The following is a 24,734-nucleotide window of genomic DNA, read 5'->3' as shown; positions in this document are numbered from 1 at the left end:
CGGCTAAATATTCTCAAAGATTGGTTTCTCTGTTCGTTGTCAAACTCAGAGTTACGCAATGGGTTTTCTGTGCTTTGCTCACCAAATGTATTTAAACCCGGTTCATAGCGTTATACATCTACAGACTTAACGACGTATTAAGTAACTATTTGTTTGTTTATTTGGAACATCGCGCAAAACTACACGAGGGCTATCTGGTGTTAGTCGCCCCTAATTTAACAGTGTAAGATTACAGAGAAAGCAGCTATTCATCACCACCCACCGCCAGCTCTTGGACTACTGTTTTACGAACGAATAGGGGGATTGGTCGTTACATTATAACGCTCCCGTGGCTAAAAGGGTATGTGTGGCGTGACGGGGATTCGAACCCACGATCTTCGTATTGCTAGTCAAATGCCTTAACCACGTGGCTATGCCGGACCTGATAGGAAAAGAGGAAGATACTTTAGGGAAGAGCTTCAAGTTTTCAAAAATATAGTATTTGTAGCGCAAAATATAATAAATATATTAAAAAATAACGGAGTTGTGTGGCGTAAAAAACTTCATCATTTCTCACTATATAAATTCAATCAAACAAGCGTAAGATAGGAAAAATTATCCATTAAGTTCAATGAATTATAGAACTGTTTGTGGAAGGGAGAGGAGGGGAAGAGGAAGAAAAGAAGGAACTTCTAGACCTGGATATTTTATTTTCTATTTCTTTATTATTTTTACCGCACAACCAGTGGCACAGCGGCATCACCCTGTTTAATTACAATTAAACAAACCCTCTTTGTAAAAGTGTATTTTTTGTTACAATTTAAATGAAGTTTTACATAGTAGAACATAATGTGAGGGTCAGTTCCATTATTCATTGATAAAAGAATAGCGTAAAAGTTGACGGTAAGTGATTATGACTGGCTACCTTCCCTCTAGTCTTATATTGCTAAATTAGGGACGGCTAGCGCAGATAGCTCTCGTGTAGCTTTGCGCCAGTCCCAAATAAACGAGCGCACAAAATTATACTTATATTAAAGATATAAATCCCATAGAAATCTTTAAACCTTTGGCGTAGCTTAAGACCAGATAATTCAGGGCAAAATAAGTTTCATCGTTAAAGAGTGTATTTGAAGGACTGAAACGAGTCATGAAACAGGCATTATAGAAGACTAAGATTACATCAAGACATTTGTTTTGCGATAAAATAAACGAACATAAAAATAAACATTTATAACATATCAACCGTTATACATAAAACAATACTTTCTGGAGGGGGTCAGCATATGAGAAATTCAATTAATCTAGGTTTTAAGAGTTTGTTCTTTTGCGAGAGGGCATACGATAAATTTTGTTGTAACTTCTGAGTCGTTTCACTTTTTTTTTGAGGGGTGGAGAGCATACAACGGATTGTGGTGTAATTCCTGAATCGTTCAATTGTTTGTTGAATTTGGCTCAAAATGTTCAGATAGTTATCCTTCATTTTTCCCTGTAGGTTTATATATAAAAACAAAACACAAACAAGTCATAAATAAATCTTTATTTGCTCGTTAGGGGGCAGAATGACACCTGACAAATGCTTGATATGTTTAATAAAATATCACGTGGTCCTTTACCCGCTGTTCACTTCAAATGGTATACTGATTGTTTTGAATATTGCGCAAAGCTACACTAGGGCTACCTGCATTAGTCGTTCTTTATTTAGCAGTGAAAGGCCAGAATGAAAACAGCTAGTTATCACCACCCACCGCCAACTCTTGGGCTACTCTTTTTACCAACTAAAATTGGGGTTGATTGTTGTGGAATAAATTTTGCTACCAGATGTGAGGGTTACAAGACACATCGATTGAAATACAACTCTTGTATTTTATCTATTTTTGTGAAGGATTTTTTGTTTGACGTTTTGAATTTCACTCAAGCTGCACGAGGGCTATCTGCGCTAGTCGTTCCTAATTTAGCAGTGTAAGACTAGAGGAAAGGTAGCTAGTCATCCCCACTCACCGCCAACTATTGGGCTACTCTTTTACCAACGAATGGTGGGTTTGGCCGTCACATTATTACATACACACGACTGAAATCTGTTTGGCGTGACGGGGACTCGAAGTTGCGACCATCAAATTACGAATCGAGAGACTTAACCACCTGACCAGTAGAAAATAATACGCTTAAATATTGTGTAATGCTACCAATCAGATTGAAAAAACAGTTAGATAGTTTCTTCCTTTTAATCATGTCCTCTGCATTTTATGAAATTAATTGAAGCTTGGAGAAATGTCTGTGAATGAACCATGAACAACAAGGATAGAACAACCAACGTATGCGTTTGGTTTCCTGATTTCACAAGTATGTTATACTGTTATTAACAGTCATATGAACATGAACATGAAAATTTACTCGCAAATAACGACAGAACTAGCACTGTACTAGTGATCAAAAGTATGATTTGAGGATATTAAACCAGCAGAGTTTACAGATATTTATGAATGTGAAAATCAGGGTAAACTAGATAAAGTTTTGGATGACGCGTAGAACAACAAAACTACCAATTTTAATCATAATACAGTTTCAGAGCTTACGAGCGATAAATTCAATCTATTATGATGAACTGGCGATAATACACGAATGAAAGTGGAGTGGTGAACCGGTCCGTCAATTTCATTCTTTATTTGTTTTAAGTCATTACCGATCGTAGTGAATAAAAATGGGTGGGTGGATGGATCTTATCTTATAGCAAAGCCACATCGGATCATTTGCTGAGTCCACCGAGGGAAATCGAACCCCTGATTTTAGCGTTGTAAATACATAAACCTTCAACTGTCCCATGGGGGAACGAATAAAAATGGCTAAAACGAGTAAGATGGACGAACAGTTACTGAGCGAAAAAAATGCGTCCATTTCTTTCTCTGTGAGAACGTGACTTGTCACCATTGAAAAGCTCATAAAATTAAAAACCAAAGAAACAGTTATTGTAAGTTGTTTTATTTTTATAATTGCTTTGAATCTTCTAAACGGCTGTGATTCCTCACTACAGAATACTAATCTTCAAATACTTAAATTTTATCCGAATTTACGCTTCCTGAATAATTATATGACAGTGAGCGTGTAGCACACGTGTCTTTATAATGTGAAAGAATAGAGTTATGTGAGTGAACTGTTAATAAAACGGGATTAATGCCGTTTGGAGGCTAGGTTTAGAAGCATACTTTGGTGAGAAGCAGAGATGTTAAAAGGATGGACTGTTTTGGTAAATTCAATAAAGATAAATCCAGATAGGAATACAGATTGCTTATCAGGTAGCTTAATTTTACTTTCACAACAAAATCTAAGACATTCATTGAGCCAGGTGTTAATCACACCAAATTACTCCAACTACACCCCTTGTGACACCTCCTTCTGCTCTATTTTATTGTGACTTATGAACCAATTATTAATGATTGCTAGATAACATATTGTTAATATATTAAAAAAAAGACGTTTCTTACGTTTCTATAGCGCTTCAGACACTGAAGAAAAGACACAGTATGCAACGCAGCATGACATTCGAACTACGAAAGAAATATACACTATATATGTTGTAACACAGCATGACATTCGAACTTCGAAAGAAATATACACTATATATGTTGCAACACAGCATGACATTCGAACTTCGAAAGAAATATACACTATATATGTTGCAGCACAGCATGACATTCGAACTTCGAAAGAAATATACACTATTAATGCTGCAACACAGCATGACATTCGAACTTCGAAAGAAATATACACTATATATGTTGTAACACAGCATGACATTCGAACTTCGAAAGAAATATACACTGTATATGCTGGAACGCAGCATGATATTCGAACTTCGAAAGAAATATACACTATATATGCTGCAACACAGCATGACATTCGAACTTCGAAAGAAATATACACTATATATGTTGCAACACAGCATGACATTCGAACTTCGAAAGAAATATACACTATTTATGCTAGAACGCAGCTGCTTTAAAATTTATTTTATGTATGTCATTTCAATGCTAAGGTAAGGTTGGACATTCTACTCAGAAAACGAGGGAATTTAATGTCCCATCATGAAAGTTTCTGAAAATAGTATAAAAATGAACATCGTGTCAAAAGAAATATTCCACCTAAGTTTAATTGCTAAAAGTTGGCCATTTTAAATTTATGACATTGTTAAAATATCTATATCTTATGGTCAGAATGAGAAAAGAAATAACATTTGATGGTATATCGAAATCTTTTATTGAAATTTAGTAAGCTTGGATTATCGTGAGGTTAGTTCAAACTTGTTTTTACCACTGATGTTTTTACCGCAGGTGATTAAGGTACTCGATTTGTAATCTGAGGATCGCGGGTTCGAATCTCAGTCATACCAAACATGCTCGACCTTTCAGCCGTGGGGGCGTTATAAAGTTACAGTCAATCCCACTATTGGTTGGTAAAAGAGTAGCCCAAGAGTTGGCGGTAGGTGGTGATGACTAGCTGCCTTCCCTCTAGCCTTACACTACTAAATAAGGGACAGCTTGCGCATATAGCCCTCGTGTAGCTCTGCGCGAAATTCAAAACAAACCAAACCATTCTAAGCCTTTACAAAAATTCCCTTGCCGAGCAGCATGAAAGATTAAAAATATTATTTTATAAACAAATGATGTTTTCCTTCTACTTGTATTGATATATTTTTTTACTTAAGAAACTAAATGACTACAAACTCGATGGATAGTAAGCCTCGAATGTGTACCTTATTAATTATTCACTTCTTGACACTATTTGGAGAAGCGACTTCGTCTAAGATCCACTAATAAGCTTAAACTGTTAAGGATTATTTTATTTAAGTCTTAGAAAACAGAACAGCAGTAATGAATAAGAGTATATGAGAGGAAGAAAACTTACTTGTGATAAAATCGAATCCATAAAATCCCTTAGAAATAAAGATAGCAGACACGAAAAATATGAGAATATTAAGTGTTTTTTCTTGATTTTGATGTAATGTATTTTTATAGTAAATCACTTCACGTAGCGACAATATGTATGTCAATATATTTTGAAAACGTGATGAAATATTAAAAGGAGAAAAATGTGATGTTATGTAAGCTGTCAAAATAGACAATAACAACAACACAGTGCGATATAGTCGCTCTTCAAAATGACTAGGTAATATAAATTTGTTTGCACTTTTATAGGCTGAAGGTTAATTAATGGTTGTTTTCTTTTACGCAAGCCTGCACTACAGATTAACGTCGCTCAGTCCACAGTGGAAAATCGAATCTCAGGTCTTAGTGACATAGGTTTGGAAGTTTACCGTTGGTCAATCGACAAACAAATTGAAGAGGTATACTAATGATTAAGGAGATGGAACGTAGATATGAAAGTCAAAGGTTTAAGCCTCAACAATGTTAAACTTGCTACATAGACTTAGCTGTTTTCCCTACGTGTGGAGCCTAACTACATTCCTAATGGACTCTGTAGAGGTCGTATATACATCTGAGGGCTAACAATTGGATTTGGATAACCGCGGCTGACACAGCACTGTTACGCCTGGTATGGCCAGGTGGTTAAGGCACTCGATTTGTAATATGAGGATCCCGAGTTCAAATCCCCGTCACACCAAACATGCTCACCCTTTCAGCCGTGGGGCGTTATAAAGTACGTTCAATTCCACTATTCGTTGGTAAAAGAGTAGCCCAAGAGTTGGCGGTGGGTGGTGATGACTAGCTGCTTTACCTGTAGTCTTACAATGCTAAATTAGGGACGGCTAGTGTAGATAGCCATCGTGTAGCTTTGCACGAAATTCAAAACAAACAAACACAGCACCGACACCTCATTGTGTAACTCTGGGTTTAAGAACAAACAAACAAACATATTTAATGAAGGCTTGTCTGTTTGGATTTATCACAAGGTTATTTGCGCGAGGACAGTATGCACGGGCCGCGTGAAGTTTTAAGATTATAGACAAGTGGAAAGACCACTAGTCAACATTATCCACGACTGATATTGGGCTACTGCTGTGAGACCGAACAATGGGAATTGACGGTTGCTCTTATGACGCACTCATGGTTCGCTAGTGTTGAGCGTGATTTCTTTGGGCCTTTAACTGGGCGCAGTCAACGTCTTGCACGCTAACCACTGTACCGCGCTTCGAGGTTAGCTTAATGTGTAATATCATAAGTATTGATTATTTCATTGTATTAATATCGTAAATATAAGAAAATGTAATTGCAGGCTTAATAATTTGCTTATCTTATTTTAATCTTTGCAAGTATGAAACAAATTTAATCTAAACATTGAGAAGATGAGTTAACTTTATACATTTCAAAGAACATGATATGAAAATACCGGTTGAAAAAGTAAAAACGTCCTTCATTAAGCCTAAACTATCCCAATTGTTTTGTCGTGAAACACTTTAGAAGTGCACGAATTAAGTAATAATGCAGTATCCAAGATCTTGTGTTCCTTTATTAAGATTTGGATTTACTTGGGATCCTCTGCGTAAATACTAAGAGATCTATGGGTTTGGTTTGTTTTGAATTTCGGGCAAAGCTACACGAGGGCTATCTGCGCTAACCGTCCCTAATTTTGCACTATAAGACTAGAGGGAAGGCAGCTCACCACCCACCGCCAACTCTTGGGTTACTCTTTTACCAACCAAATAGTGGGATTGAACGTAACATTATAACACCCCCACGGCTGAAAGAGCGAGCATATTTGGAGTTATGGGAATTTGAACCCGCGACCCTCAGATTACGAGTCGAGTGCCTTAACCACCTGGCCATACCGGGCAATTCTATGGGTTAGACTTTCGTCACGATCGAAGTACTGTGGATTTTATAAAATAGTCGAAGTTCCTTAATAGAATCCATCACGAACTGTGGTTATGTGAAATATCTTTAAAAATTAATAACGTAATAATCCTTCGATCCTACAATCTAAGCAATTCACTCAGAAATTAAGTCTGTCACGGTTGGACAAAAACCAGAAATATTTTTACTTCGTTGGGTTTCGTCAGAATATAGTATTCAAATCATTTATGCAAATATCAAAACCCTTGGAGTTTTTTTTTCAACCTTAGTATTTTTTCTTTAGTTTTGCTGATTTCTTTCCATATAAATCAACCGAGTTTTAAAATTTGATAACATAAGTAGAGAATGAAATGTAATTGTTTTTTGGAAACTCGTTTGTGTTTAAACATAAATTAACGCAAACCGAGAAATATTGTTAAAGTTCCGAATCCACGTTGTCAGAATGGTTTTCTTTTCGTAATTTCGATGCTGATGGGTTTTAAGAGCATAACATAATCGTTCAATGTTAGTTGATTTTTCTTGCTTGACTGACCACCAGGTGGCGGGCTACAGGTGGATGAAAATCTTTGGTACCTTTCTTTTTAGTTTTAAGGATTTTTTATCAATGTATCTAAGGTTTAATTTTAAGTTTCTGTTCACATGTTGACTTAACCCTGCCCGTGAACTTTTAGTTTGTTGTGACACGTGGTATGTTTTGTTACGTTGACATTATCCTGGCAAAGCAAATGATCTAGGTCCTAATTAACTCTGGGCTGTAACGACCACTTTTAGGGCAACAAGTTTTGGTGAGTTGACTTTCATTTGATTCTAGTTTAATATTTTCGTTCAAGCATTGACACGAAATTCAGATAAAACCTTTTTCAAAGGAACAATAACTTTGTGGGGTTTGTTATTGTATGACAAAAGTAGCTTTAAACCCCAAACGCACCAAAAACATTTAGTCCAAAGATAGGAGTACTGAGATATAAACCTCCGAACTACAACAATACAATCTAGTCAACATACGAAGATAGGCTTTGGTGTCTATTCCACGTTCAAGACTCTACAGATATCTATATCATATTGAAAAACTTTCTTTTGGATATTTTCCACGTTCTAAGAATGTGATTTTTGTTGGTCTCCATAGGCACAGAAGCCAGTTTTATAGGCACTTCCTGGTGTTTCGGTAAGCCTTTATTTGTGGTATTCTCAACGTTTCTCTTTAGCCACTATCTCGCTCGATACCAGACTTCACAGTTGGACGAAGTGCCGTGTGTTTAGACGGTATCCACGTGTATAAGACTGTATGAACAAAAACGAAGTGACAATATAGAAAATTTGAATAATTGGGAGCGGAACATTTTGCACATTGACAATCTTGTAAATGTTTATTTCATTATTTTCACACAGTAGAGTAAATGGAGAAACATAATGTTTCTACGAGAGAGGCAGGTTACACAGTGTTACTTGTGCGTGTGTGAGGAGGGCGTGGACGTTTCTCAACTGTCGTGTGTTTTGTTTTTTGAGGGGAGGATGATCCTTTCTGAGGAGGGGGGTGTGTGATTGTATCTTAATTATCATGTGCTTTTTTATTTTGCGGGAAATGATCGTTTCTGATGAGGGTGTGTGATCGTTTCTTAATTACTATTTGTAGGTGTGTTTGGGAGGAGGTATGATAATCTCTTAATTGCAACGTGTATGTGTGTGTGAGGTAGAATAGTTATCGTGTTTTAATTACAAGCTAGTCTAGAGATTCATCTACAAAACGTTCTTCCAGTTCTGAGTAACGACTGCCGCAACACACCTATACCAAAACTAACGTTAGTGTGATTTAAATCTAGCCACCATCAGTTGATTAATCATGCCAATTTCAACCTAACCAACTAAATTCAGGCCATACCCAACTACACTTATTGAACCTGCATGAGGATAGTAGAAAAGTTTTCATTACTTGGAGAGTTACTCTCTCATTACGTGCTTCAAGACAACAGTTTTTATTACCCACGTGTAAGTAAGCTAAGGGAGTAAACTTCAAACAAGACTTGCAGCCTTTATTTATGTGTATGTATGTGTGTATGGAAATTAACCATTTCTTCATTTCACTGCATACTACGATAAAAATAACATTCTCTTTCATGAAGCGTGTAACATAATAGATGTTCTTCTACCAAAGTAACAAAATACTCTCATGTGTCTTAAGTGGCGAATACGTTGGTTGTTTTTCTCACTTTTGGTTTGGAGTTGAATAGATAGACTATCTGTGCTCAGTTCACCGCGAGGATTAAATCCCCGATTTCTAGCTTTATAAGCCATTAATTTTAAGCTCGTACGCCAGGAGACTTTATTCATGGTTGGCTAACATGAAATTACGAAGAGAGAGTTTCTTTTTGAACTTCGCGCAAAGCTATTCAAGGTGTGTGTGTGTGTGTGTTTTTTAAAAGCAAAGCCACATCAGGCTATCTGCTGAGCCCACCGAGGGGAATCGAAACCCTGATTTTAGCGTTGTAAATCCGTAAACATAACGCTGTACTAGCGGGGGGGTGCTACTCAAGGGCTATCTGCAGTAGACTAGAGGGAGGGCAGCTAGACATCACCATCCACCGCCAACTCTTGGGCTACTCTTTTACCAACGAATAGTAGGATTGACCGTCACATTATAACGCCCTTACGTCTGAAAGGACGAGCACGTTTGGTGCGACCGGGATTCGAACTCGCGACCGTCAGATTACGAGTCGAACGCCTTTACTCACCTGGCCATGTTAGGCCTACGAAGTGAGAGATGAAAATAACGACTTTCCTTATTTTCTTTGGTAAGAAATTACTTAAGCTACGTTAATAGTAAATAATATTTTTATAATAGCCTGAAATATTTAACCAGTGAATCTCTTAAGACCTGGCTTTGTTGATTAATTCAGCCCTATATGACTTTTTTCCAAAAATGATACAAATATTTAAATGTGTATTAACTCTCTTACGTTCTTTTTTTCTCTAGAAATTTAAATGGATGTTACGTTCGTCACATCAGTGATTTTCCACATAAACTCATAGTTTACTTAATACTGGATCAACGTTCCAAATAGAAAACAACCACAACAAAAAAACTGCAGAACATAACACTATCGTATCCATAATTATTTCTCATGCCTGGTGTGGCCTGATGGTTAGGGAAATCGACCCCTAACCTGTGGATCATGGGTTCGAATCTCGTCATTTGGAAATATCACTAGAGGGTAGCTCAAGAGATGGCAGTGGGTGTTGTTGACAGCTAGTTTTTCCAGAAATCCAACAACAAAAACAACAACTTATTCTCAGTCCTGTGCTCGTAGACATGATCGTATTAATTTTCACTCAGGTTGACAAATTGAATTTAAAATGTTTCAAGCGGAATATCTATGTAAAGAAGTTGTCTGTTGTCAGACTAAATGTTCACTCGAATCTAGCGTGAAGTGATCTTTGGCGTTTCACGTTCTGGTGATCACTCCAAAGAGAAAACCACCAAACTTCTTCAGTGGTTGACTTATAGTCATTTTTCACTTAGAGAAAGAAAAAATAACCCTTTCATACAGTGCTATAATTTGAAGAATATGAGTAGAGAATCCTTGTGACATGTGAACTGTAATTTCTTTATACGTGTTTTGGACCCCTAGTGACACAGTGGTATAACAAAATATTATCTTGTGAGTACTTGTTGGGTCACAGCAATGTAAAAATTACATGCAATGTCTAACATTATTTCAAGATTGTTCCGGCCAATTATAAACTGAACGCAACCTCTGAGACACCAGTTCGTAACAATGCCTTTTAGATCTGTAAAGCTAATTTTCTGTAATTGTCATACGTTGTAATATAATTTATTGGGAATGTTATTTTATTGAGATGACTCTGAAATACTTATATACCACTAAACTAAAGCTTTTTTATTATCTTAGTCATTTTTAGTGTGTTTTCTTAGAATGTTACTTATGGCAGAGGAAACGCGACCTTCTGTGTTACGACTGTCCTAATAGTGCAAAGTAAATCATGATAAGAAAGATAAATGTTTGCTTTATATTGTCTACTAGCGACCGCTATCTTGTAAACATTTTATCATTGTAGTTAGGTTTGTTACTATCTGAAACAGACTTCAATCAAAATCTAACATGTAATTTTACGCAGAGTATCGAAAATTAAAGTTAAATACAAAAAATAAATTAGTATCCATTAAACAGCTTTATTTATGTCAGAGATATTTATCTAGATACTAAGGTAATGGAAAAAAATTCACCTTAAAGGTTCATGTATCGTGTATGAGAGCAGAATAAAGAAGTGGTGTCGTTTGTGACAGCAAACTTTAGAAGTAACGTAATTTGGGTTTGTATTTCAACGCAAAGCTATACAAAGGGCTACCTGTGCTTTGCCCACCACGGGTATCGAAATCCGATTCCTAACAGTATTAGTCTACGGACATGCCGCTGTACCACGAATGGGGGCGTGTCGTTTGTGATAGCAGATCTTAGAAGGGCGAACTTTTTGGGTGTGACGGGAATTCGAACCTGCGACCTTCAGATTACGAATCCATCGCCTTAACCACCTAGCCATGCAGGGCCTCATCAAGCAAATAATTGGTCATAGTTGTTGTTGTTGTTTTGAATTAAGCACAAAGCTACACAATGGGCTATCTGTGCTCTGCCCATCACGGGTATCGAAACCCGGTTTTCAGCGTTGTAATTCCGCAGACATACCGTTGAGCCACTGGAGGGCCCTGGTCATGGCACTTGTTGTTTCCCATTTACTTGGTCAATGTGTTCGACGATCAAGGCACATTTATTTCCAATATCTGTGTGAGAAGTAGCTTAAGGAGTGCAGTCCATCTTGTACACAAAGCAATGTAGATTCTTCCTAAAGTCTCGAGCGGACAGTCAGCGTTTTAATTTCTCAGTACTTTACAAAGATCGAGTGGAACCACGAGTAATTAATCTGGTACTGAGCCAGTTTTCCGTATGGCATATGCAATGTTCTTTAATCTTTTTTCCCTTTGCCAACAGTGGTCTTAGATAAGACCAGATCAGTTTCAACATCTCGAGGATTCGTGTTACCAATGCCGTATCCAATAACCACATCTCTTCAGAGGATCGTGCTTTCCTTCTTCATTGCAACATTTTCACTTACATTTACAGCTACTGACCTCTATAAATTCTACCCAGCACTGAGTCGTTTCATTTGGTAACGTAATGAACGTTGATGTGAAAAATCGTTACATGTATACTTGATTCTTTGTGGGGTTTTTTAATTATGTGAATCGTAGGAAGAAGATGATTGCGTTGCTTATCGATTATTATGTTTGACTTGAAATACATTTATTGTGAAAAAATGAAGAATTAATAGTGTAATGTATGATTTTAGGAAGTTCACAAAGTTTCACAAAAACTTTATCCGAAATTTTAAAAGTCAACGTTCATGGTTTGTATATATGAGTCATTTCTTTAACTGTAGGGCCCGGCATGGTCAAGTGTGTTAAGGCGTTCGACTCTTAATCCGAGAGTCACGGGTTCGAATCCCCGTCACACCAAACATGCTTGCCCTTTAAGCCATGAGGGCGTTATAAAGTGACGGTCAATCCCACCATTCGTTGGTAAAAGAGTAGCCCAAGAGTTGGCGGTGGATGGTGATGACTAGCTGCCTTCCCTCTAGTCTTACACTGCTAAATTAGGGACGGCTAGCGCAGATAGCCCTCGAGTAGCTTTGCGCGAAATTCATAAAACAAATAAACTTTAACTGTGTTTAATTTAAAGGATGAAATTAACAGTAAATTTTTGACACTAAAAGAAAAAAATAACCTTTATATTTATTATTATGATTGAATTCTGAAACAAACAATATTTTCTACTTGTTGGTTAAAGCAGAATGACTTCAAACGCTAAGAGAATGTCTCTAGCTTATCATACATTCAAATAGTACCTTAGCCGTGGAAGTTAATGTTTTATACACTGTCCTAATATTAAAATGAAAACACGAATATTGAGTGTATTGAAATGGACCAATAAATAATAAATGTTCATAAAATGTTCTAATTTTATTATTAATATTATTGGATTTACGTCCAAGGTACCTTTAGCGATTAAGGTACCAAACTGACATTCGTATGTCTATAAATAGAAACGTAAGACATTTTATATATGATTACTGATAGCCAGATCTATTTTCAATTTGCTTTAAACACTTAGCTTGGTATGTTCGGAAGTGTTTCAAAAATTATTCATCTGAGGGTCGCGGGTTTGAATCCCGTCACACTGAAGATGCTTGCCTTTCAGTCTTGGGGCGTTATAATATAACTATCAATCCCGCTATTCGTTTGTAAAAAGAGTAGACCAAAAGCTGACGGTGGGTAGTAAAGACTATCTACTTTCCCTTTAAAGTTTCACGGATAGCGCAGATAGCCCACGTGTGGCATTGCGCGAAACTCAAAATGTTGTATGGTTATCCTTTAAAATAATGTAAAAACTACATCTATACTATAGTTATGGAAACAAGACAGCACAAACGCAAAGAAGATTTTAGAGATTGTCTAAAAACTGGCTTACAACACTTTGTTTTGCAGGAGTGGTAGTATTATACATTATAATGTTTCATGCACAAAGTATCCCAGATGTAAATGTAGTTAGGCCTATATTGGAACACACATCAAAACGTGTTTGTTTTTTTCATTCTGTTTGTTACACCGTGCGGCCATATTGTTGTTCATATTTTTTAGTCCTCAAATTCGAGGTTAGATTTCCGTTACGTAATGTTGTCCTAAAAGGAAGAGATAAACAAATAGAACAACGTACTTGTTATCCTTTATTCATCAAGCAACACCAGATACTTATCTCTAACCAGTATCTAACCTGGAAAATGTTACTTTAGTGTTCGGCTGTTGACAGAAACGTCTAAGGTTCGAGCTGTGAGAAAGTTGTAACTGTGGCAATCAATCTTATTGGATTAGGAATAGCCATGTTGCCGTAAGGAGCTACTGGTTTGTTTTCATTCCTCTGAGTAGTAGTTCTAAATTACAGATGGCTATCCTTGAACCACGGGATCTCTGACATGGGAGTTGACACAATCTGTCGTATACGTTGCGGTTTAAGTTAAAAATACCAACTGCATTTAGTTACTAAAGCCATTTACAATTCTCGAATACTGTGGTTTTTATTTCTTTTTTAAAAAGAAGAGAACAGTAAACAAGTTAACTGAATACCCCATTTTAAGCCTACCCCCCTCAGTGGCACAGAGGTTTCTCTGCAGACTCACACCCCCTAGGAACCGGGTTTCGACACCGGTGGTGGGCAGAACACAGACAGCCCATTTTAACTTGATAATCACTTCATTACAACCAGTAATAGAAATATCAAAGACGATGTTGATAAGGTTTGGTTAGTTTGGAATTTTGCGCAAAGCTACACGAGGGCTATGTGAGCTAGTTGTCCCTAATTTTCCAGTGTAAGACCAACTCTTGGGCTACTCTTTTACCAACGAATAATGGGAATGACCGTCACATTATAACGCACCTACGGTTTAAAGGGCGAGCATGTTTGGTGCAAGGAAGATTCGAACCCGCGACCCTCAGATGACGAGTCGAGTGCCTTATCCACCTGACCATGCCTGGCATGTTGATAAGTCAAGTGAAGTTAATTTTACAATTATTCGCTTCTTGTAATGTAATTAAAACGTTTTTCGTGATTTTTGTGGCTTTCATTTACCTTATTTACCAAAACTTACACTAACTGCAGTTAGTTAATAACACAAAAAACACAAAATGTAATATTCGCATTTAGTTAAACAAACGCATTCCATGTAAAACAATTCTAGCGTATAATTTAGTAGTAATTAGACACTCGTGAATAATTCTTAATTAAGATTAGTAAAAAAACACACAAAACAAATCGATTAAATTCGTTACCATTTATCCGCGTTATAACGGACTCAATTTACTTTTCCAATTTATCTGATTACTTAGACTATCATTAGAGAACTAACATAGAATTCCTGTCACACTAACCATGCTCGCCTTTTCAGCCGTGGGGACGTTATAAAGTTACGGTCAATCCCACTATTCGTTGATAAAAAAGTAGCCCAAGAATTGGCGGTGGGTGTTGATGAATAGCTGCCTTCCCTCTAGTCTTACACTGCTAAATTAGGGAGGGCTAGCGCAGATAGTCCTCAAGTAGCTTTACGCGAAATTCAAAACAAAACCAAATCAACTAAGATAATATTCTAGATATGTAGCAAACATTTGTTTTAACTTAAAGAAAAACGTAAATTTTGAATACTAAAATTTCGTAAAGAAAATGTAAGAAGCAAATATATCTTTCGTTTCGAACACGTGCTATTTTTGTAATGAAAAAGCACGTGGTACAAGCGTAGAAATGTTAAACTTGATACATTATTAACGTATTGTATGTTGAAAACTGTGCCATTTCTGTAGTGAAGTGTTCCCCGCTGGTACAGCGGTAAATCTACTGATTTACAACGCTAAAATCAGGGGTTCGATTCCCTTCGGTGGGCGCAGCAGATAGCCCGATGTGGCTTTGCTACAAGAAAACATATATACTGTGGTGAAGCCCCCTCCAGCGGCACAGCAGGATACCTACCGATTCCAACGCTAGAAACCGTGTCTAGATACCCGTGGTGGTCAGAGCACAGATAACCCATTGTGGTAACTTTGTGCTTAACTTCAAACAACCAAACTGTAGTGAAAAACATGACTGATACGTGGAAACATTTAATAGACCAATAAGGTACTGTATAACATGGAATCTAGTTCACTTTGCAATATTTGTGATACAAGTATGTCATACTTGCATTGTTACAATTAACGCTAATATTAAAAAGCATGAATGGGAAGTCTCGTATCAATGTTTTAAAAATATGTTAGAAAACTCTTGGTTTTCTTTGTTAGAAAGTTAGAAATTAATATGGTCCTACTTTTCTTACTTAAACATGTGTACTTGTGTTAGATTTGTTTTTCTTATTTCATTGGGTTATCTTGAAAACTAATCAATATTTACGTTTGTTTGTTTTTGAATTTCGCGCAAAGCTACTCGAGGGTTATCTGCGCTAGCCGTCCCTAATTCTGCAGTGTGAGACAAGAGGGAAGGCAGCTACTCATCACCACCCACCGCAGCCAATTCTTGGGCTACTCTTTTAATAACAAATAGTGGGATTGACGGTCATATTATAACGCCCCCACGGCTGAAAGGGCGAGCATGTTTGGTGTGACCCTCAGATTACGAGTCAAACGCTTTAACCCACCTGCTCATGCTGGGCCTATTTATGTTAAACAAAACAAAACAATTAGAATTTTGCCAGAAACAATATCATTAAAAAGAAACTAGTCAGTAATATTCTGTAATAAATTATTTGCTAATAATTTTAGGCAATCAAATTTTATACATAAGACTGTAACATTAATTACAATATCGAGATAACGAAACAGTTATACGTTGTTGTTGTTTTTTTCTGAAATTTCTTTCACGCTATAATATATTGAAACTAGATCCATGACGAAACATCTGGTAAACAAAATAACTATTGGTGGGTCACCGGTAATAAGTAAGTGGTCTCACAACTCTCAGGTCCTCAGTTCGCTTCCCTGCGGTAGACAGAATGTTGGTAACCAGTTTTGCAGCTTAGTCCTAAAACGAAGATGGCGTGATAAACAGTGAACACTGCGGTACTGTTGCAACAACAACAACAACAACAACAACAAAAAACGTTTAGTTACTTAAATGGATATCGAAGACGACATGATAATGAGCGTTAAAGGACGTTAACAGGGAAGCTATCTATATCACGTTAACTGTTGTTTGAATAATCTGCGTAGCTCTCGTGAAAATGTCTTTCCCTCACCACCATCACCAGTAGCACGGCGGTGTCTGTGGACTTACTACGTTAAAGACAGGTTTCAATACCCTTGGTGGGAAGAACATTGACATCCCCTTGTGTAGTTTTATGCTTAATTACAAAGAAACTCTTGTGAAAATAGTTTCGCTACTTATGAAGTAAGTCAATAAAACTAGAGTTTGTGATGTATTGAATTATATGATACATCTCATTCAGTTGTTGTTGGAGAGGCGTGAATACTTTTAGAGCTGTGAGAATAATGACACATAATAATAATATACACAATTATGTTAATACATTTATGTGTATTTTAATAAGTACTTCTATCAGTAAACATTTGATGTGTTCAGTTATTCGATAAAATTACGAATGATATTTTATTATTTAAACGTAAGTCATTCCGTTTGTCAGTTGGTTGTCTTTGGTCCATTAATAGATGCTTGTTATATTTTCATCTGCTAAAACCAATTATCTTATAAATGTTCCGTTGATAGAAAAACCTTTTTCTAATCATCTTGTTGACGCATGCTTGCTGTTATGATTGTATATATCTCAATGTTTTCCAGATATTCCACTAGATGACGCGCTAGCAACGGCGACGTTTGAACACACGAATATCACTAACGAAAAACAGCGTGAAGCTCGAGAAGCGCTCGTTCTGAAATTGCGAGCAGTCGCAGATCCGATACTCTGAGTGCAAAGGCGGGAAGAAGATCTCTCGAGGTAGGCTTATAATATCTGCTTTTGTTCTCAATTCAGTTTTATATTTTTCTGGTGAAAATATACCCGTAATAACAGTTTACTATTAAAGTTTCATTTGTTATATTTATAGTACACCTCACCCACTATATCAGCAGACACGTCATAATAATAACAACTTTGTCTTTTGGTGAGTTTGTGTTTCTCATTTCTGTAAGAGAGCAAATGTAATGGGCAGCTTTTTTTTTCGTGTTTCTTTACAAGAAAATGGTGTCGTGAGCTAGGCCTCATGTAGCAGTATCTATTATGTTATTAGCCCTTGCGTTACAGAGGAATTTAGGACAATTCTTTCCCAAATTCGTGTATTAATCACCACCAACAAAAAGAAATAGGATATTTCCATGTTCGTTCAAATTCCTGAGTTTTTGAGTAAATAACTTCTGTTATTTACGCTAGATGTTAGCAATTACTAAACAATCAGTCCACGTGTAATTAGAATGTAATAGAAATAAAATCACTAGATAAGGGCTTTGTTATCTTGCTCATTAGAAAAGATGTTACATTATTTAAAGTAGTTGGATTATTGTGTTCTACACTTTAAATTTGTTTAGTTTTTTTTTTATGCTTACGCATTGGAAATACAAAGTAATATTCCCATGGCGACCCAGAACGTTTTCTGCTATACTGCTATCTTGTTATAAGAACGTAGAGCTCTCTGAGTTTGATCTTACAGTGGGAATTCAATGCCTCTGATAGCATTGATTTTAAGTTACAATAATGGATAAACTCTATAAAAAACGGACTTCAATTATATGAAGCTAGGTGGCGCTCACGTTGAAAACCTTAATCACGTATTTTTCATGGATGATCTAACTCGTGTTAGCTGGACAACACTATTTGCCGTTTCAAGTCGTAAACTTCACATGAATCATAATAAATTACACAAATCTGTAAAAAAGAAACGTTTAGACATTGTTAATAACAATAACATTGCATTCTTCGTAACAGTTTGGTTTGAAACAATAGTGTTTGTCGGACATTCGTATTATAGAACGCTAAAAAGAGTTGTCTAACTTTACGTTGATGCCTTATGCTTTAAATATACATACCGGTTATTAGACAGGATTTGACTCGTTACAACAGATTTTTCTCTCAGAAATTGTGCTCATAATAACGTGAACATAATAACAATGTTCTAGTAGCTAGACTTATAGATCTATTTACGTCAAGTCAATGAGCAAACCAAACTGTGAAATATGCTTATAGCAAGGCTTAGTATATGTTTCGGGTTTTTTACCGTAAAATCTGTTTAAAATGGAACGTGAAACATAGCCTTTATATCAGTAGATAAGATAAAATATACCTTTATTATGTTGTCTTTTTTAAATTTACTTACTAGAGCCCAATACTATACATACCTAACGCAACATTCCTTGAGTATCTTGTCTTTTAAATTGGTATTCAAACAGTACGGTGACCTTTGTCACAGGTTATTTCTGTTAAGAAACATGACTTTGTAATTGTTTAGATGGATATGCTACAACATGACGATGAAACTCAAGTTTAATGGAAAAGTTTTTACATAGTTTGTAAAAAACAAACCAACAATAACCCGAGCATTATTCGAGACGAACGGCGCCTGAGAAAGATATAAAACATGCGATATTACAGATTGTCTGTTTGTAATTAAGCGCAAAACTACACAATAGGCTATCCGTGCTCTGCCCACCACGGGTATCGAAATCCAGTTTCTAACGATTTAAGTCCATAGACATGCTGTTGTGTGACTAGGGGGCACGATATTATAGAGGTAATTTTGTGAGAATAATCAGTGATGTTTGTCCCAAAACCATTATTGTATTAAGGCTTATTGTATTTTAAACACTGTAGTTTTATTCGGCCCATAAGGGATTTTAAAAACAAAACATATTGTCATTTATCGACAATATTATGTCCGCCACATCCATTGGTGACGACGCGTTTTCTAAGTACCATAGCTCATCTGGACTTCTGGAACACACACACACACAAAACGTATTACGATTACTTATATAAACCGAATGCCAGAATAACAGTTGTGAGTATCTTTAATTGGCAAGTGTGATTAATTTCGGGGAAAACTGATGGGAGGTGGTGTAAGTGCAGAATTTGTCCAGCTGGAGTGTTTTAGGGTTGCTTATAAATAAAATAAAGTGAGGTGGAGTAAAGGATACCGTACCTCACTTTCTGGAAAATAAAGTATGAAAAGGAGATATTGTAAGGAAGAAAAAGAAAGTTTTGTTTTGTTCTTGTTTCATTGACGAACGAGTGTGTGTGTTTTTCTTACAACAAAGCCACATTGGGCTATCTGCTGAATCCACCGAGGGGAATCGAACCCCTGAATTTAGCTTTGTAAATCTGTAGACTTACCGCTGTACCAGCGGGAAAACTACTACTGGAAATTTGTATCAACACATGCTACAAGAATTCTTTATTTCACAACTCCTAGCTTCTTACAGAGATCTATCTCCCAACAGGATGGAGCACCACCTCATATTGCTTGATTCGTTAAAGTGTTTTTAAACTAGATTATTCAAAAGGATTGGATTGGTAGGGGAGGACCTACCAAATGGTCCGTTTGTTCCCCTGATTTAATTAATTTAGGTTCTCTTCTCTGGGGCTTTTTGAAAACAAAAATCTAGCATAACAAACGAAGAGACCTTGAAGAACTGAAACATGGGATCCGTGATGCTATCTTATCCATCCTGACTGATTCATGATACTATCTTATCCATCTTTACTGATTCGTGATGCTATCTTCTCCATCTTTACTGATTCCTGATGCTATCTTATCCATCCTTATTGATTCGTGATACTGTTTTATCCATCCCTACTGCTGTGTTGGAAAATGCTTTATCAGAATTTGAGGCCTGGCATGGCCAGGTGATTAAGGCACTCGACTCGTAATCTGAGGGTCGCGGGTTCGAACCTTGTCGCACCAAACATGCTCACTTTTTCAGCCGTGGGGGCGTTATAATGCGACGGTCACTTACACTATTCGTTCTTAAAAAAAGAGTAGCTCAAGAGTTGACGGTGGTGGTGATGACTAGCTGCCTTCCCTCTAGTTTTACACTGCTAAATTAGGGATGGATAGCGCAGATAGTTCTCATGTAGCTTTGCGCAAAATTCAAAACAAACCAAACCAAATTATCAGAATTTTAACGCAAAATTAGTGTAATTAGAACGAATGATGCAAGACTTTTAGAAGTCCATTAGTTATTAAAACTATAACTTATAACCCGACTAATGTAATTATATTCAATGTTTGCTGTTATCTCAAATAACAATAAAGTTATTTTTCTTTATTTTTGGTGTATTCATTTTCAAACACTCTGTGTAATAGTGTATGTTGTGTATCCATCTCACTACATCACAGGGTGTAGATGGATCATTTTTCAAAATCTGTTTGGAAGTTCATTAGGTCCATGCGGGGGGTACATACAGATTTTTACTTTTGTGTTTTGTAGTTTTTATGGGCGTTTATTTTTTAACCAGTACTTCGTCCTTCTCTTGATGGGTCCTTACCAAATTCGACATGCAAGTTTGGTGGGTCAGTGCAGAGATATATACAAATTTGTGGTTTCATATTTTGTATTTTGCAGTTTTTACAATTACATATAAGGTAACAAACTTTACATATTCTAAGGTAACCTTTCATTAATTATAAATTTAACATAACTTACGACGAGGGAATGGGTACACCAGTAATGAATCAATAAAGCTGTATTATCGAGTTAATATTAGGTTGGCTAACATTGATTTATAACCATAAGGAAGAATTCTATTGATGGTGGAACATACTACATGATTCAACAGAACATTTGTGTGATCTTCCTTTGTAAAATCATTGTTTACCTTTTTATTATTATATTAGAATGTTCTCTCTTATTCAAGTACATTGTTGAGTTATAGCATGAAACAAATATTAAGTATTGTTGACAAAATAGTCATTTTCAAACCCATCTTTAACACCCAAACATTCCAATGGAAGCTTATCATTCATTAAAAAAAAGTTTGATGTTTTAAAATATGTTGCGAACTAAAATACATACACTGCTGGCCAAAATCTTAAGGCCAATGAACATAAAGAAAAAATATGCATTTTGCGTTGTTAGACTCAACCACTTATTTGAGTAGAGTTTCGAAAGATGAAAATAAGAAAAGGGAAAATAAAAAAAAAACATTTTTAACATTTAATAGGGAAAATCTGAACACTATGAAATTAGCCTAAATACTAGCTGGTCAAAAGTTGAAGACCACACTGAAACGAAGCGTTAATTGGTAAACACGTAACGAAATTTAGTCATTTGAGTTCAAGCATTAGCGTTGTCAACATCTCCCACCGACATCTTCTGTGTTACATTGGATAAAAACATGGCAAAGGCTAAAACGTTCGCAGAGTTTGAACGTGGCAGAATTGTCGAGCTGCAAAAGCAAGGTCTCTCTCAACGTGTTATCGCTGGTGAGATTGGTCGTTGTAAAACTGCTGTGGCAAATTTCTTAAAAGACCCTGAGGGATACGAAACGAGAATTTAAAGTGGTCGGCCCAAGAAACTTTCGTCAGCGTTGAGCAGGAGGATTCGAAGGGTTGTCCGGCAAGACACCAGCCGATCGTCAAACCAGATTAAGGCCCTTACAGACGCAGAATGCAGCTCAAGAACAGTAAGACGGCATCTACGAGAGAAAGGCTTTAAAAACCGTAAATGTCTTCAAAGGCCACGCCTCCTTCCACACAATGATACAGCTCGGTTAAACTTTGCTGAGAAGCACCAAACATGGGACGTAGAAAAGTGGAAGAAGGTTTTGTTCTCTGATGAGAAACAAAAATTAACCTGGATGGTCCAGATGGCTTCCAACGTTACTGGTACGATAAGGATATCCCACCGGAGACATTTTCTACACGACATAGTGGAAAAGGTTCCATCATAATCTGGGGTGCTTTCTCCTTCCATGGAACAATGGAGCTTCGGGTTATACAGGGGCATCAAACAGCAGCTGGCTACACTGACATGTTAGAGAGAGCATCCTTATTGACTGAAGGCCCTCGCTTGTGTGAAAATGACTGGATCTTTTAGCAGGACAACGCTGCAATCCACAGTGCCTGCAGGACAAAGGACTTTTTCATGGCGAATAACGTGATTCTTTTGAACCATCCAGCGTGTTCGCCCGAACTGAACCCCATTGAAAATTTTTGGGGCTGGATGGCAAAGGAAGTCTATAGAAATGGACGTCAATTCCAAACAGTGCATGATCTTCGTCAAGCCATCTTCACCATTTGGAATAATATTCCAGCCAGCCTTCTGTAAACGCTTATATCGATCATGCCAAGGCGAATGTTTGAAGTTATTCGCAATGATGGCTATGCAACTCACTACTGAAACCTCTTGTTGGGCATTTCCTACCCTGTTTAGGACTTGTTTTTGACATGGTCTTAAACTTTTGACCAGCTAGTATTTAGGCTAATTTCACAGTGTTCACATTTTCCCTATTAAATACTAAAACGTTTTTTTATTTTTATTTTCCCTTTTCTTATTTTCATTTTTCGAAACTCTACTCAAATAAGTGGTTGAGTCTAACAAAGCAAAATGCATATTTTTTCTTTATGTTCATTGGCCTTAAGATTTTGGCCAGCAGTGTATTATAATATTAATGTATTTCGCTGGCAAGTTTCCAACCTTATCTTTCGAGGAACAAAATGGAAATATTAAAAAACCAAAAAACAGTGAAGTCCCCTTTTCTATTGTTAACTTTCTTTTTTCTTTCTAAATTAAAGTTTCACTTAAATTTGAATTATGTTAAAATTATCTCAGAACACAAATAATATCAAGTATGAAAGGTGTCGTGTATCCATTGTATCTTGCGCTCGCCATAATTAAGTTGTGATATTCTACACGAAGGGTAGTTTATTTTGTGTAAAATCACGCGATTTGTCTGATGTTAATGAGTTAGCTGTATACCTATTGGCTAGCTCCTAGTGAGTTAGCTGTACACCTATTGGCCAGTCGTTAGAACGTCAGCTGCGTGCTGACAAGATGAGCTCCAACTGAGGTTATTTTCACCGAACATGACAACTGCTGTCCCTAACTTTGAAGTGATATTGTAGAGGTTAAGTAATTAATCAGAACCACTCAGTGTGTTCTTTTCAGTCAGCGAACAATGAAATTGACCGTAACATAATGGCGTCCTTACAATTCTCTTATCTTTAGTCGACTTCTTTAACCACCAAAAGTAAACTCTACGTTTCGGAATATTTGGATGCGCGACTGAAAGTTTGTTTTAAACTGTTTTCGTTTGTTTTTTGATTTTGAATTTCGCGCAAAGCTACTCGAGGGCTATCTGCGTTAGCCCTTCCCTCTTTGACGGTATAACACTAGAGGGAAGGCAGCTAGTCATCACCACTCACTGCCAACTCTTGGGCTACTCTTTTACCAACGAACAGTGCGATTAACTGTACCATTATAACGCCCCCACGGGTGAAAGGGCGAGCCCTTTTGGGATGACGTGGATTCGAACCCGCGACCCTCAGAGTACGAATCAAGAGCTGTAGTCACCTGGCCATGCCGGGCCCTAATTCAACAATGCTGATTTTCTGTAATATTTGTATTTTCAGAAGGTGTCTCGTATCTGTATTTCACTGTGCTCTTTGTATCCTTCAACAGATGTGTAGTGTCTGTTTTACTGTATTCTTTATATTTTCAGCAGGTGTCTAGTTTCTGTTTTTATTGTAATACTTGCGTTATTACCATACGTCTAGTATCCATTTCTTTGGGAAGGCATGGCCAGGTAGTTGAGGCACTCGACTCGTAATCCGAGGGTCACGGGTCCGAATCCCAGTCACACCAAACATGCTCGCCCTTTCTACCGTGGGAGCATTATAATGTGACAATTATCCCACTGTTCGTTGGTAAAAGAGTAGCTCAAGAGTTCGCGGTGGGTATTGACGACTAGCTGCATTCCCTCTAGTCTTACACTGCTAAATTATGGACGGCTAGCGCAGATAGCGCTCGTGTAGCTTTGCGCAAAGTTCAAAACAAACCAAACCATTACTTGAATCTCAGAGCGGCTGGCATGGGTATTAAACCTTTATTGATGTGGAGAGAACAACGTTTCGACCTTTCTAGTTCATCTTCAGGTTAAGAGAGAGTTTGCAAGGATAACAATCCATTTCTTCTGTAATTTTTCTATCTTCCCTATTCTAACGTTTTCACTATACACCCTAACTCATACGTCCTCTGCAGGTGTACAATAATCTAAACTGAACGTCTTTCAAATATTTTCTCTTACGTAAATCTCTGTTTCCATTATGATAGTGTTAGAAGTTTCACAGCGTTTCTTCAGCAAAAACTTGTGAGGAATACAGTTTATCCTGAACAA

General features: G+C 36.9%; 1 protein-coding gene across 5 annotated transcripts in view; it reads left to right on the top strand.

The window, feature by feature from the left end:
- LOC143255038 (somatostatin receptor type 5-like) overlaps positions 1-24,734 on the top strand; it is a 180,598-nt gene that overhangs the window by 94,368 nt on the left and 61,496 nt on the right. For 4 of the 5 annotated variants that reach the window (XM_076510057.1, XM_076510056.1, XM_076510059.1 and 1 more), the window contains exon 2: positions 17,189-17,345. The gene's annotated coding sequence lies outside the window, so the exon portion shown is untranslated. Of the gene's footprint in view, positions 1-17,188; positions 17,346-17,454; positions 17,512-24,734 lie in introns of all 5 variants that reach the window. The other variant, XM_076510060.1, reaches the window with a different exon arrangement.

The sequence above is a fragment of the Tachypleus tridentatus genome, chromosome 7, assembly GCF_004210375.1.
Source record: "Tachypleus tridentatus isolate NWPU-2018 chromosome 7, ASM421037v1, whole genome shotgun sequence".
NCBI classification, from domain to species: Eukaryota; Metazoa; Arthropoda; class Merostomata; order Xiphosura; family Limulidae; genus Tachypleus; species Tachypleus tridentatus.
The sequence above is the reverse complement of the archived record's forward strand: the minus strand, read 5'-3'. Positions and strand labels throughout refer to the sequence as shown.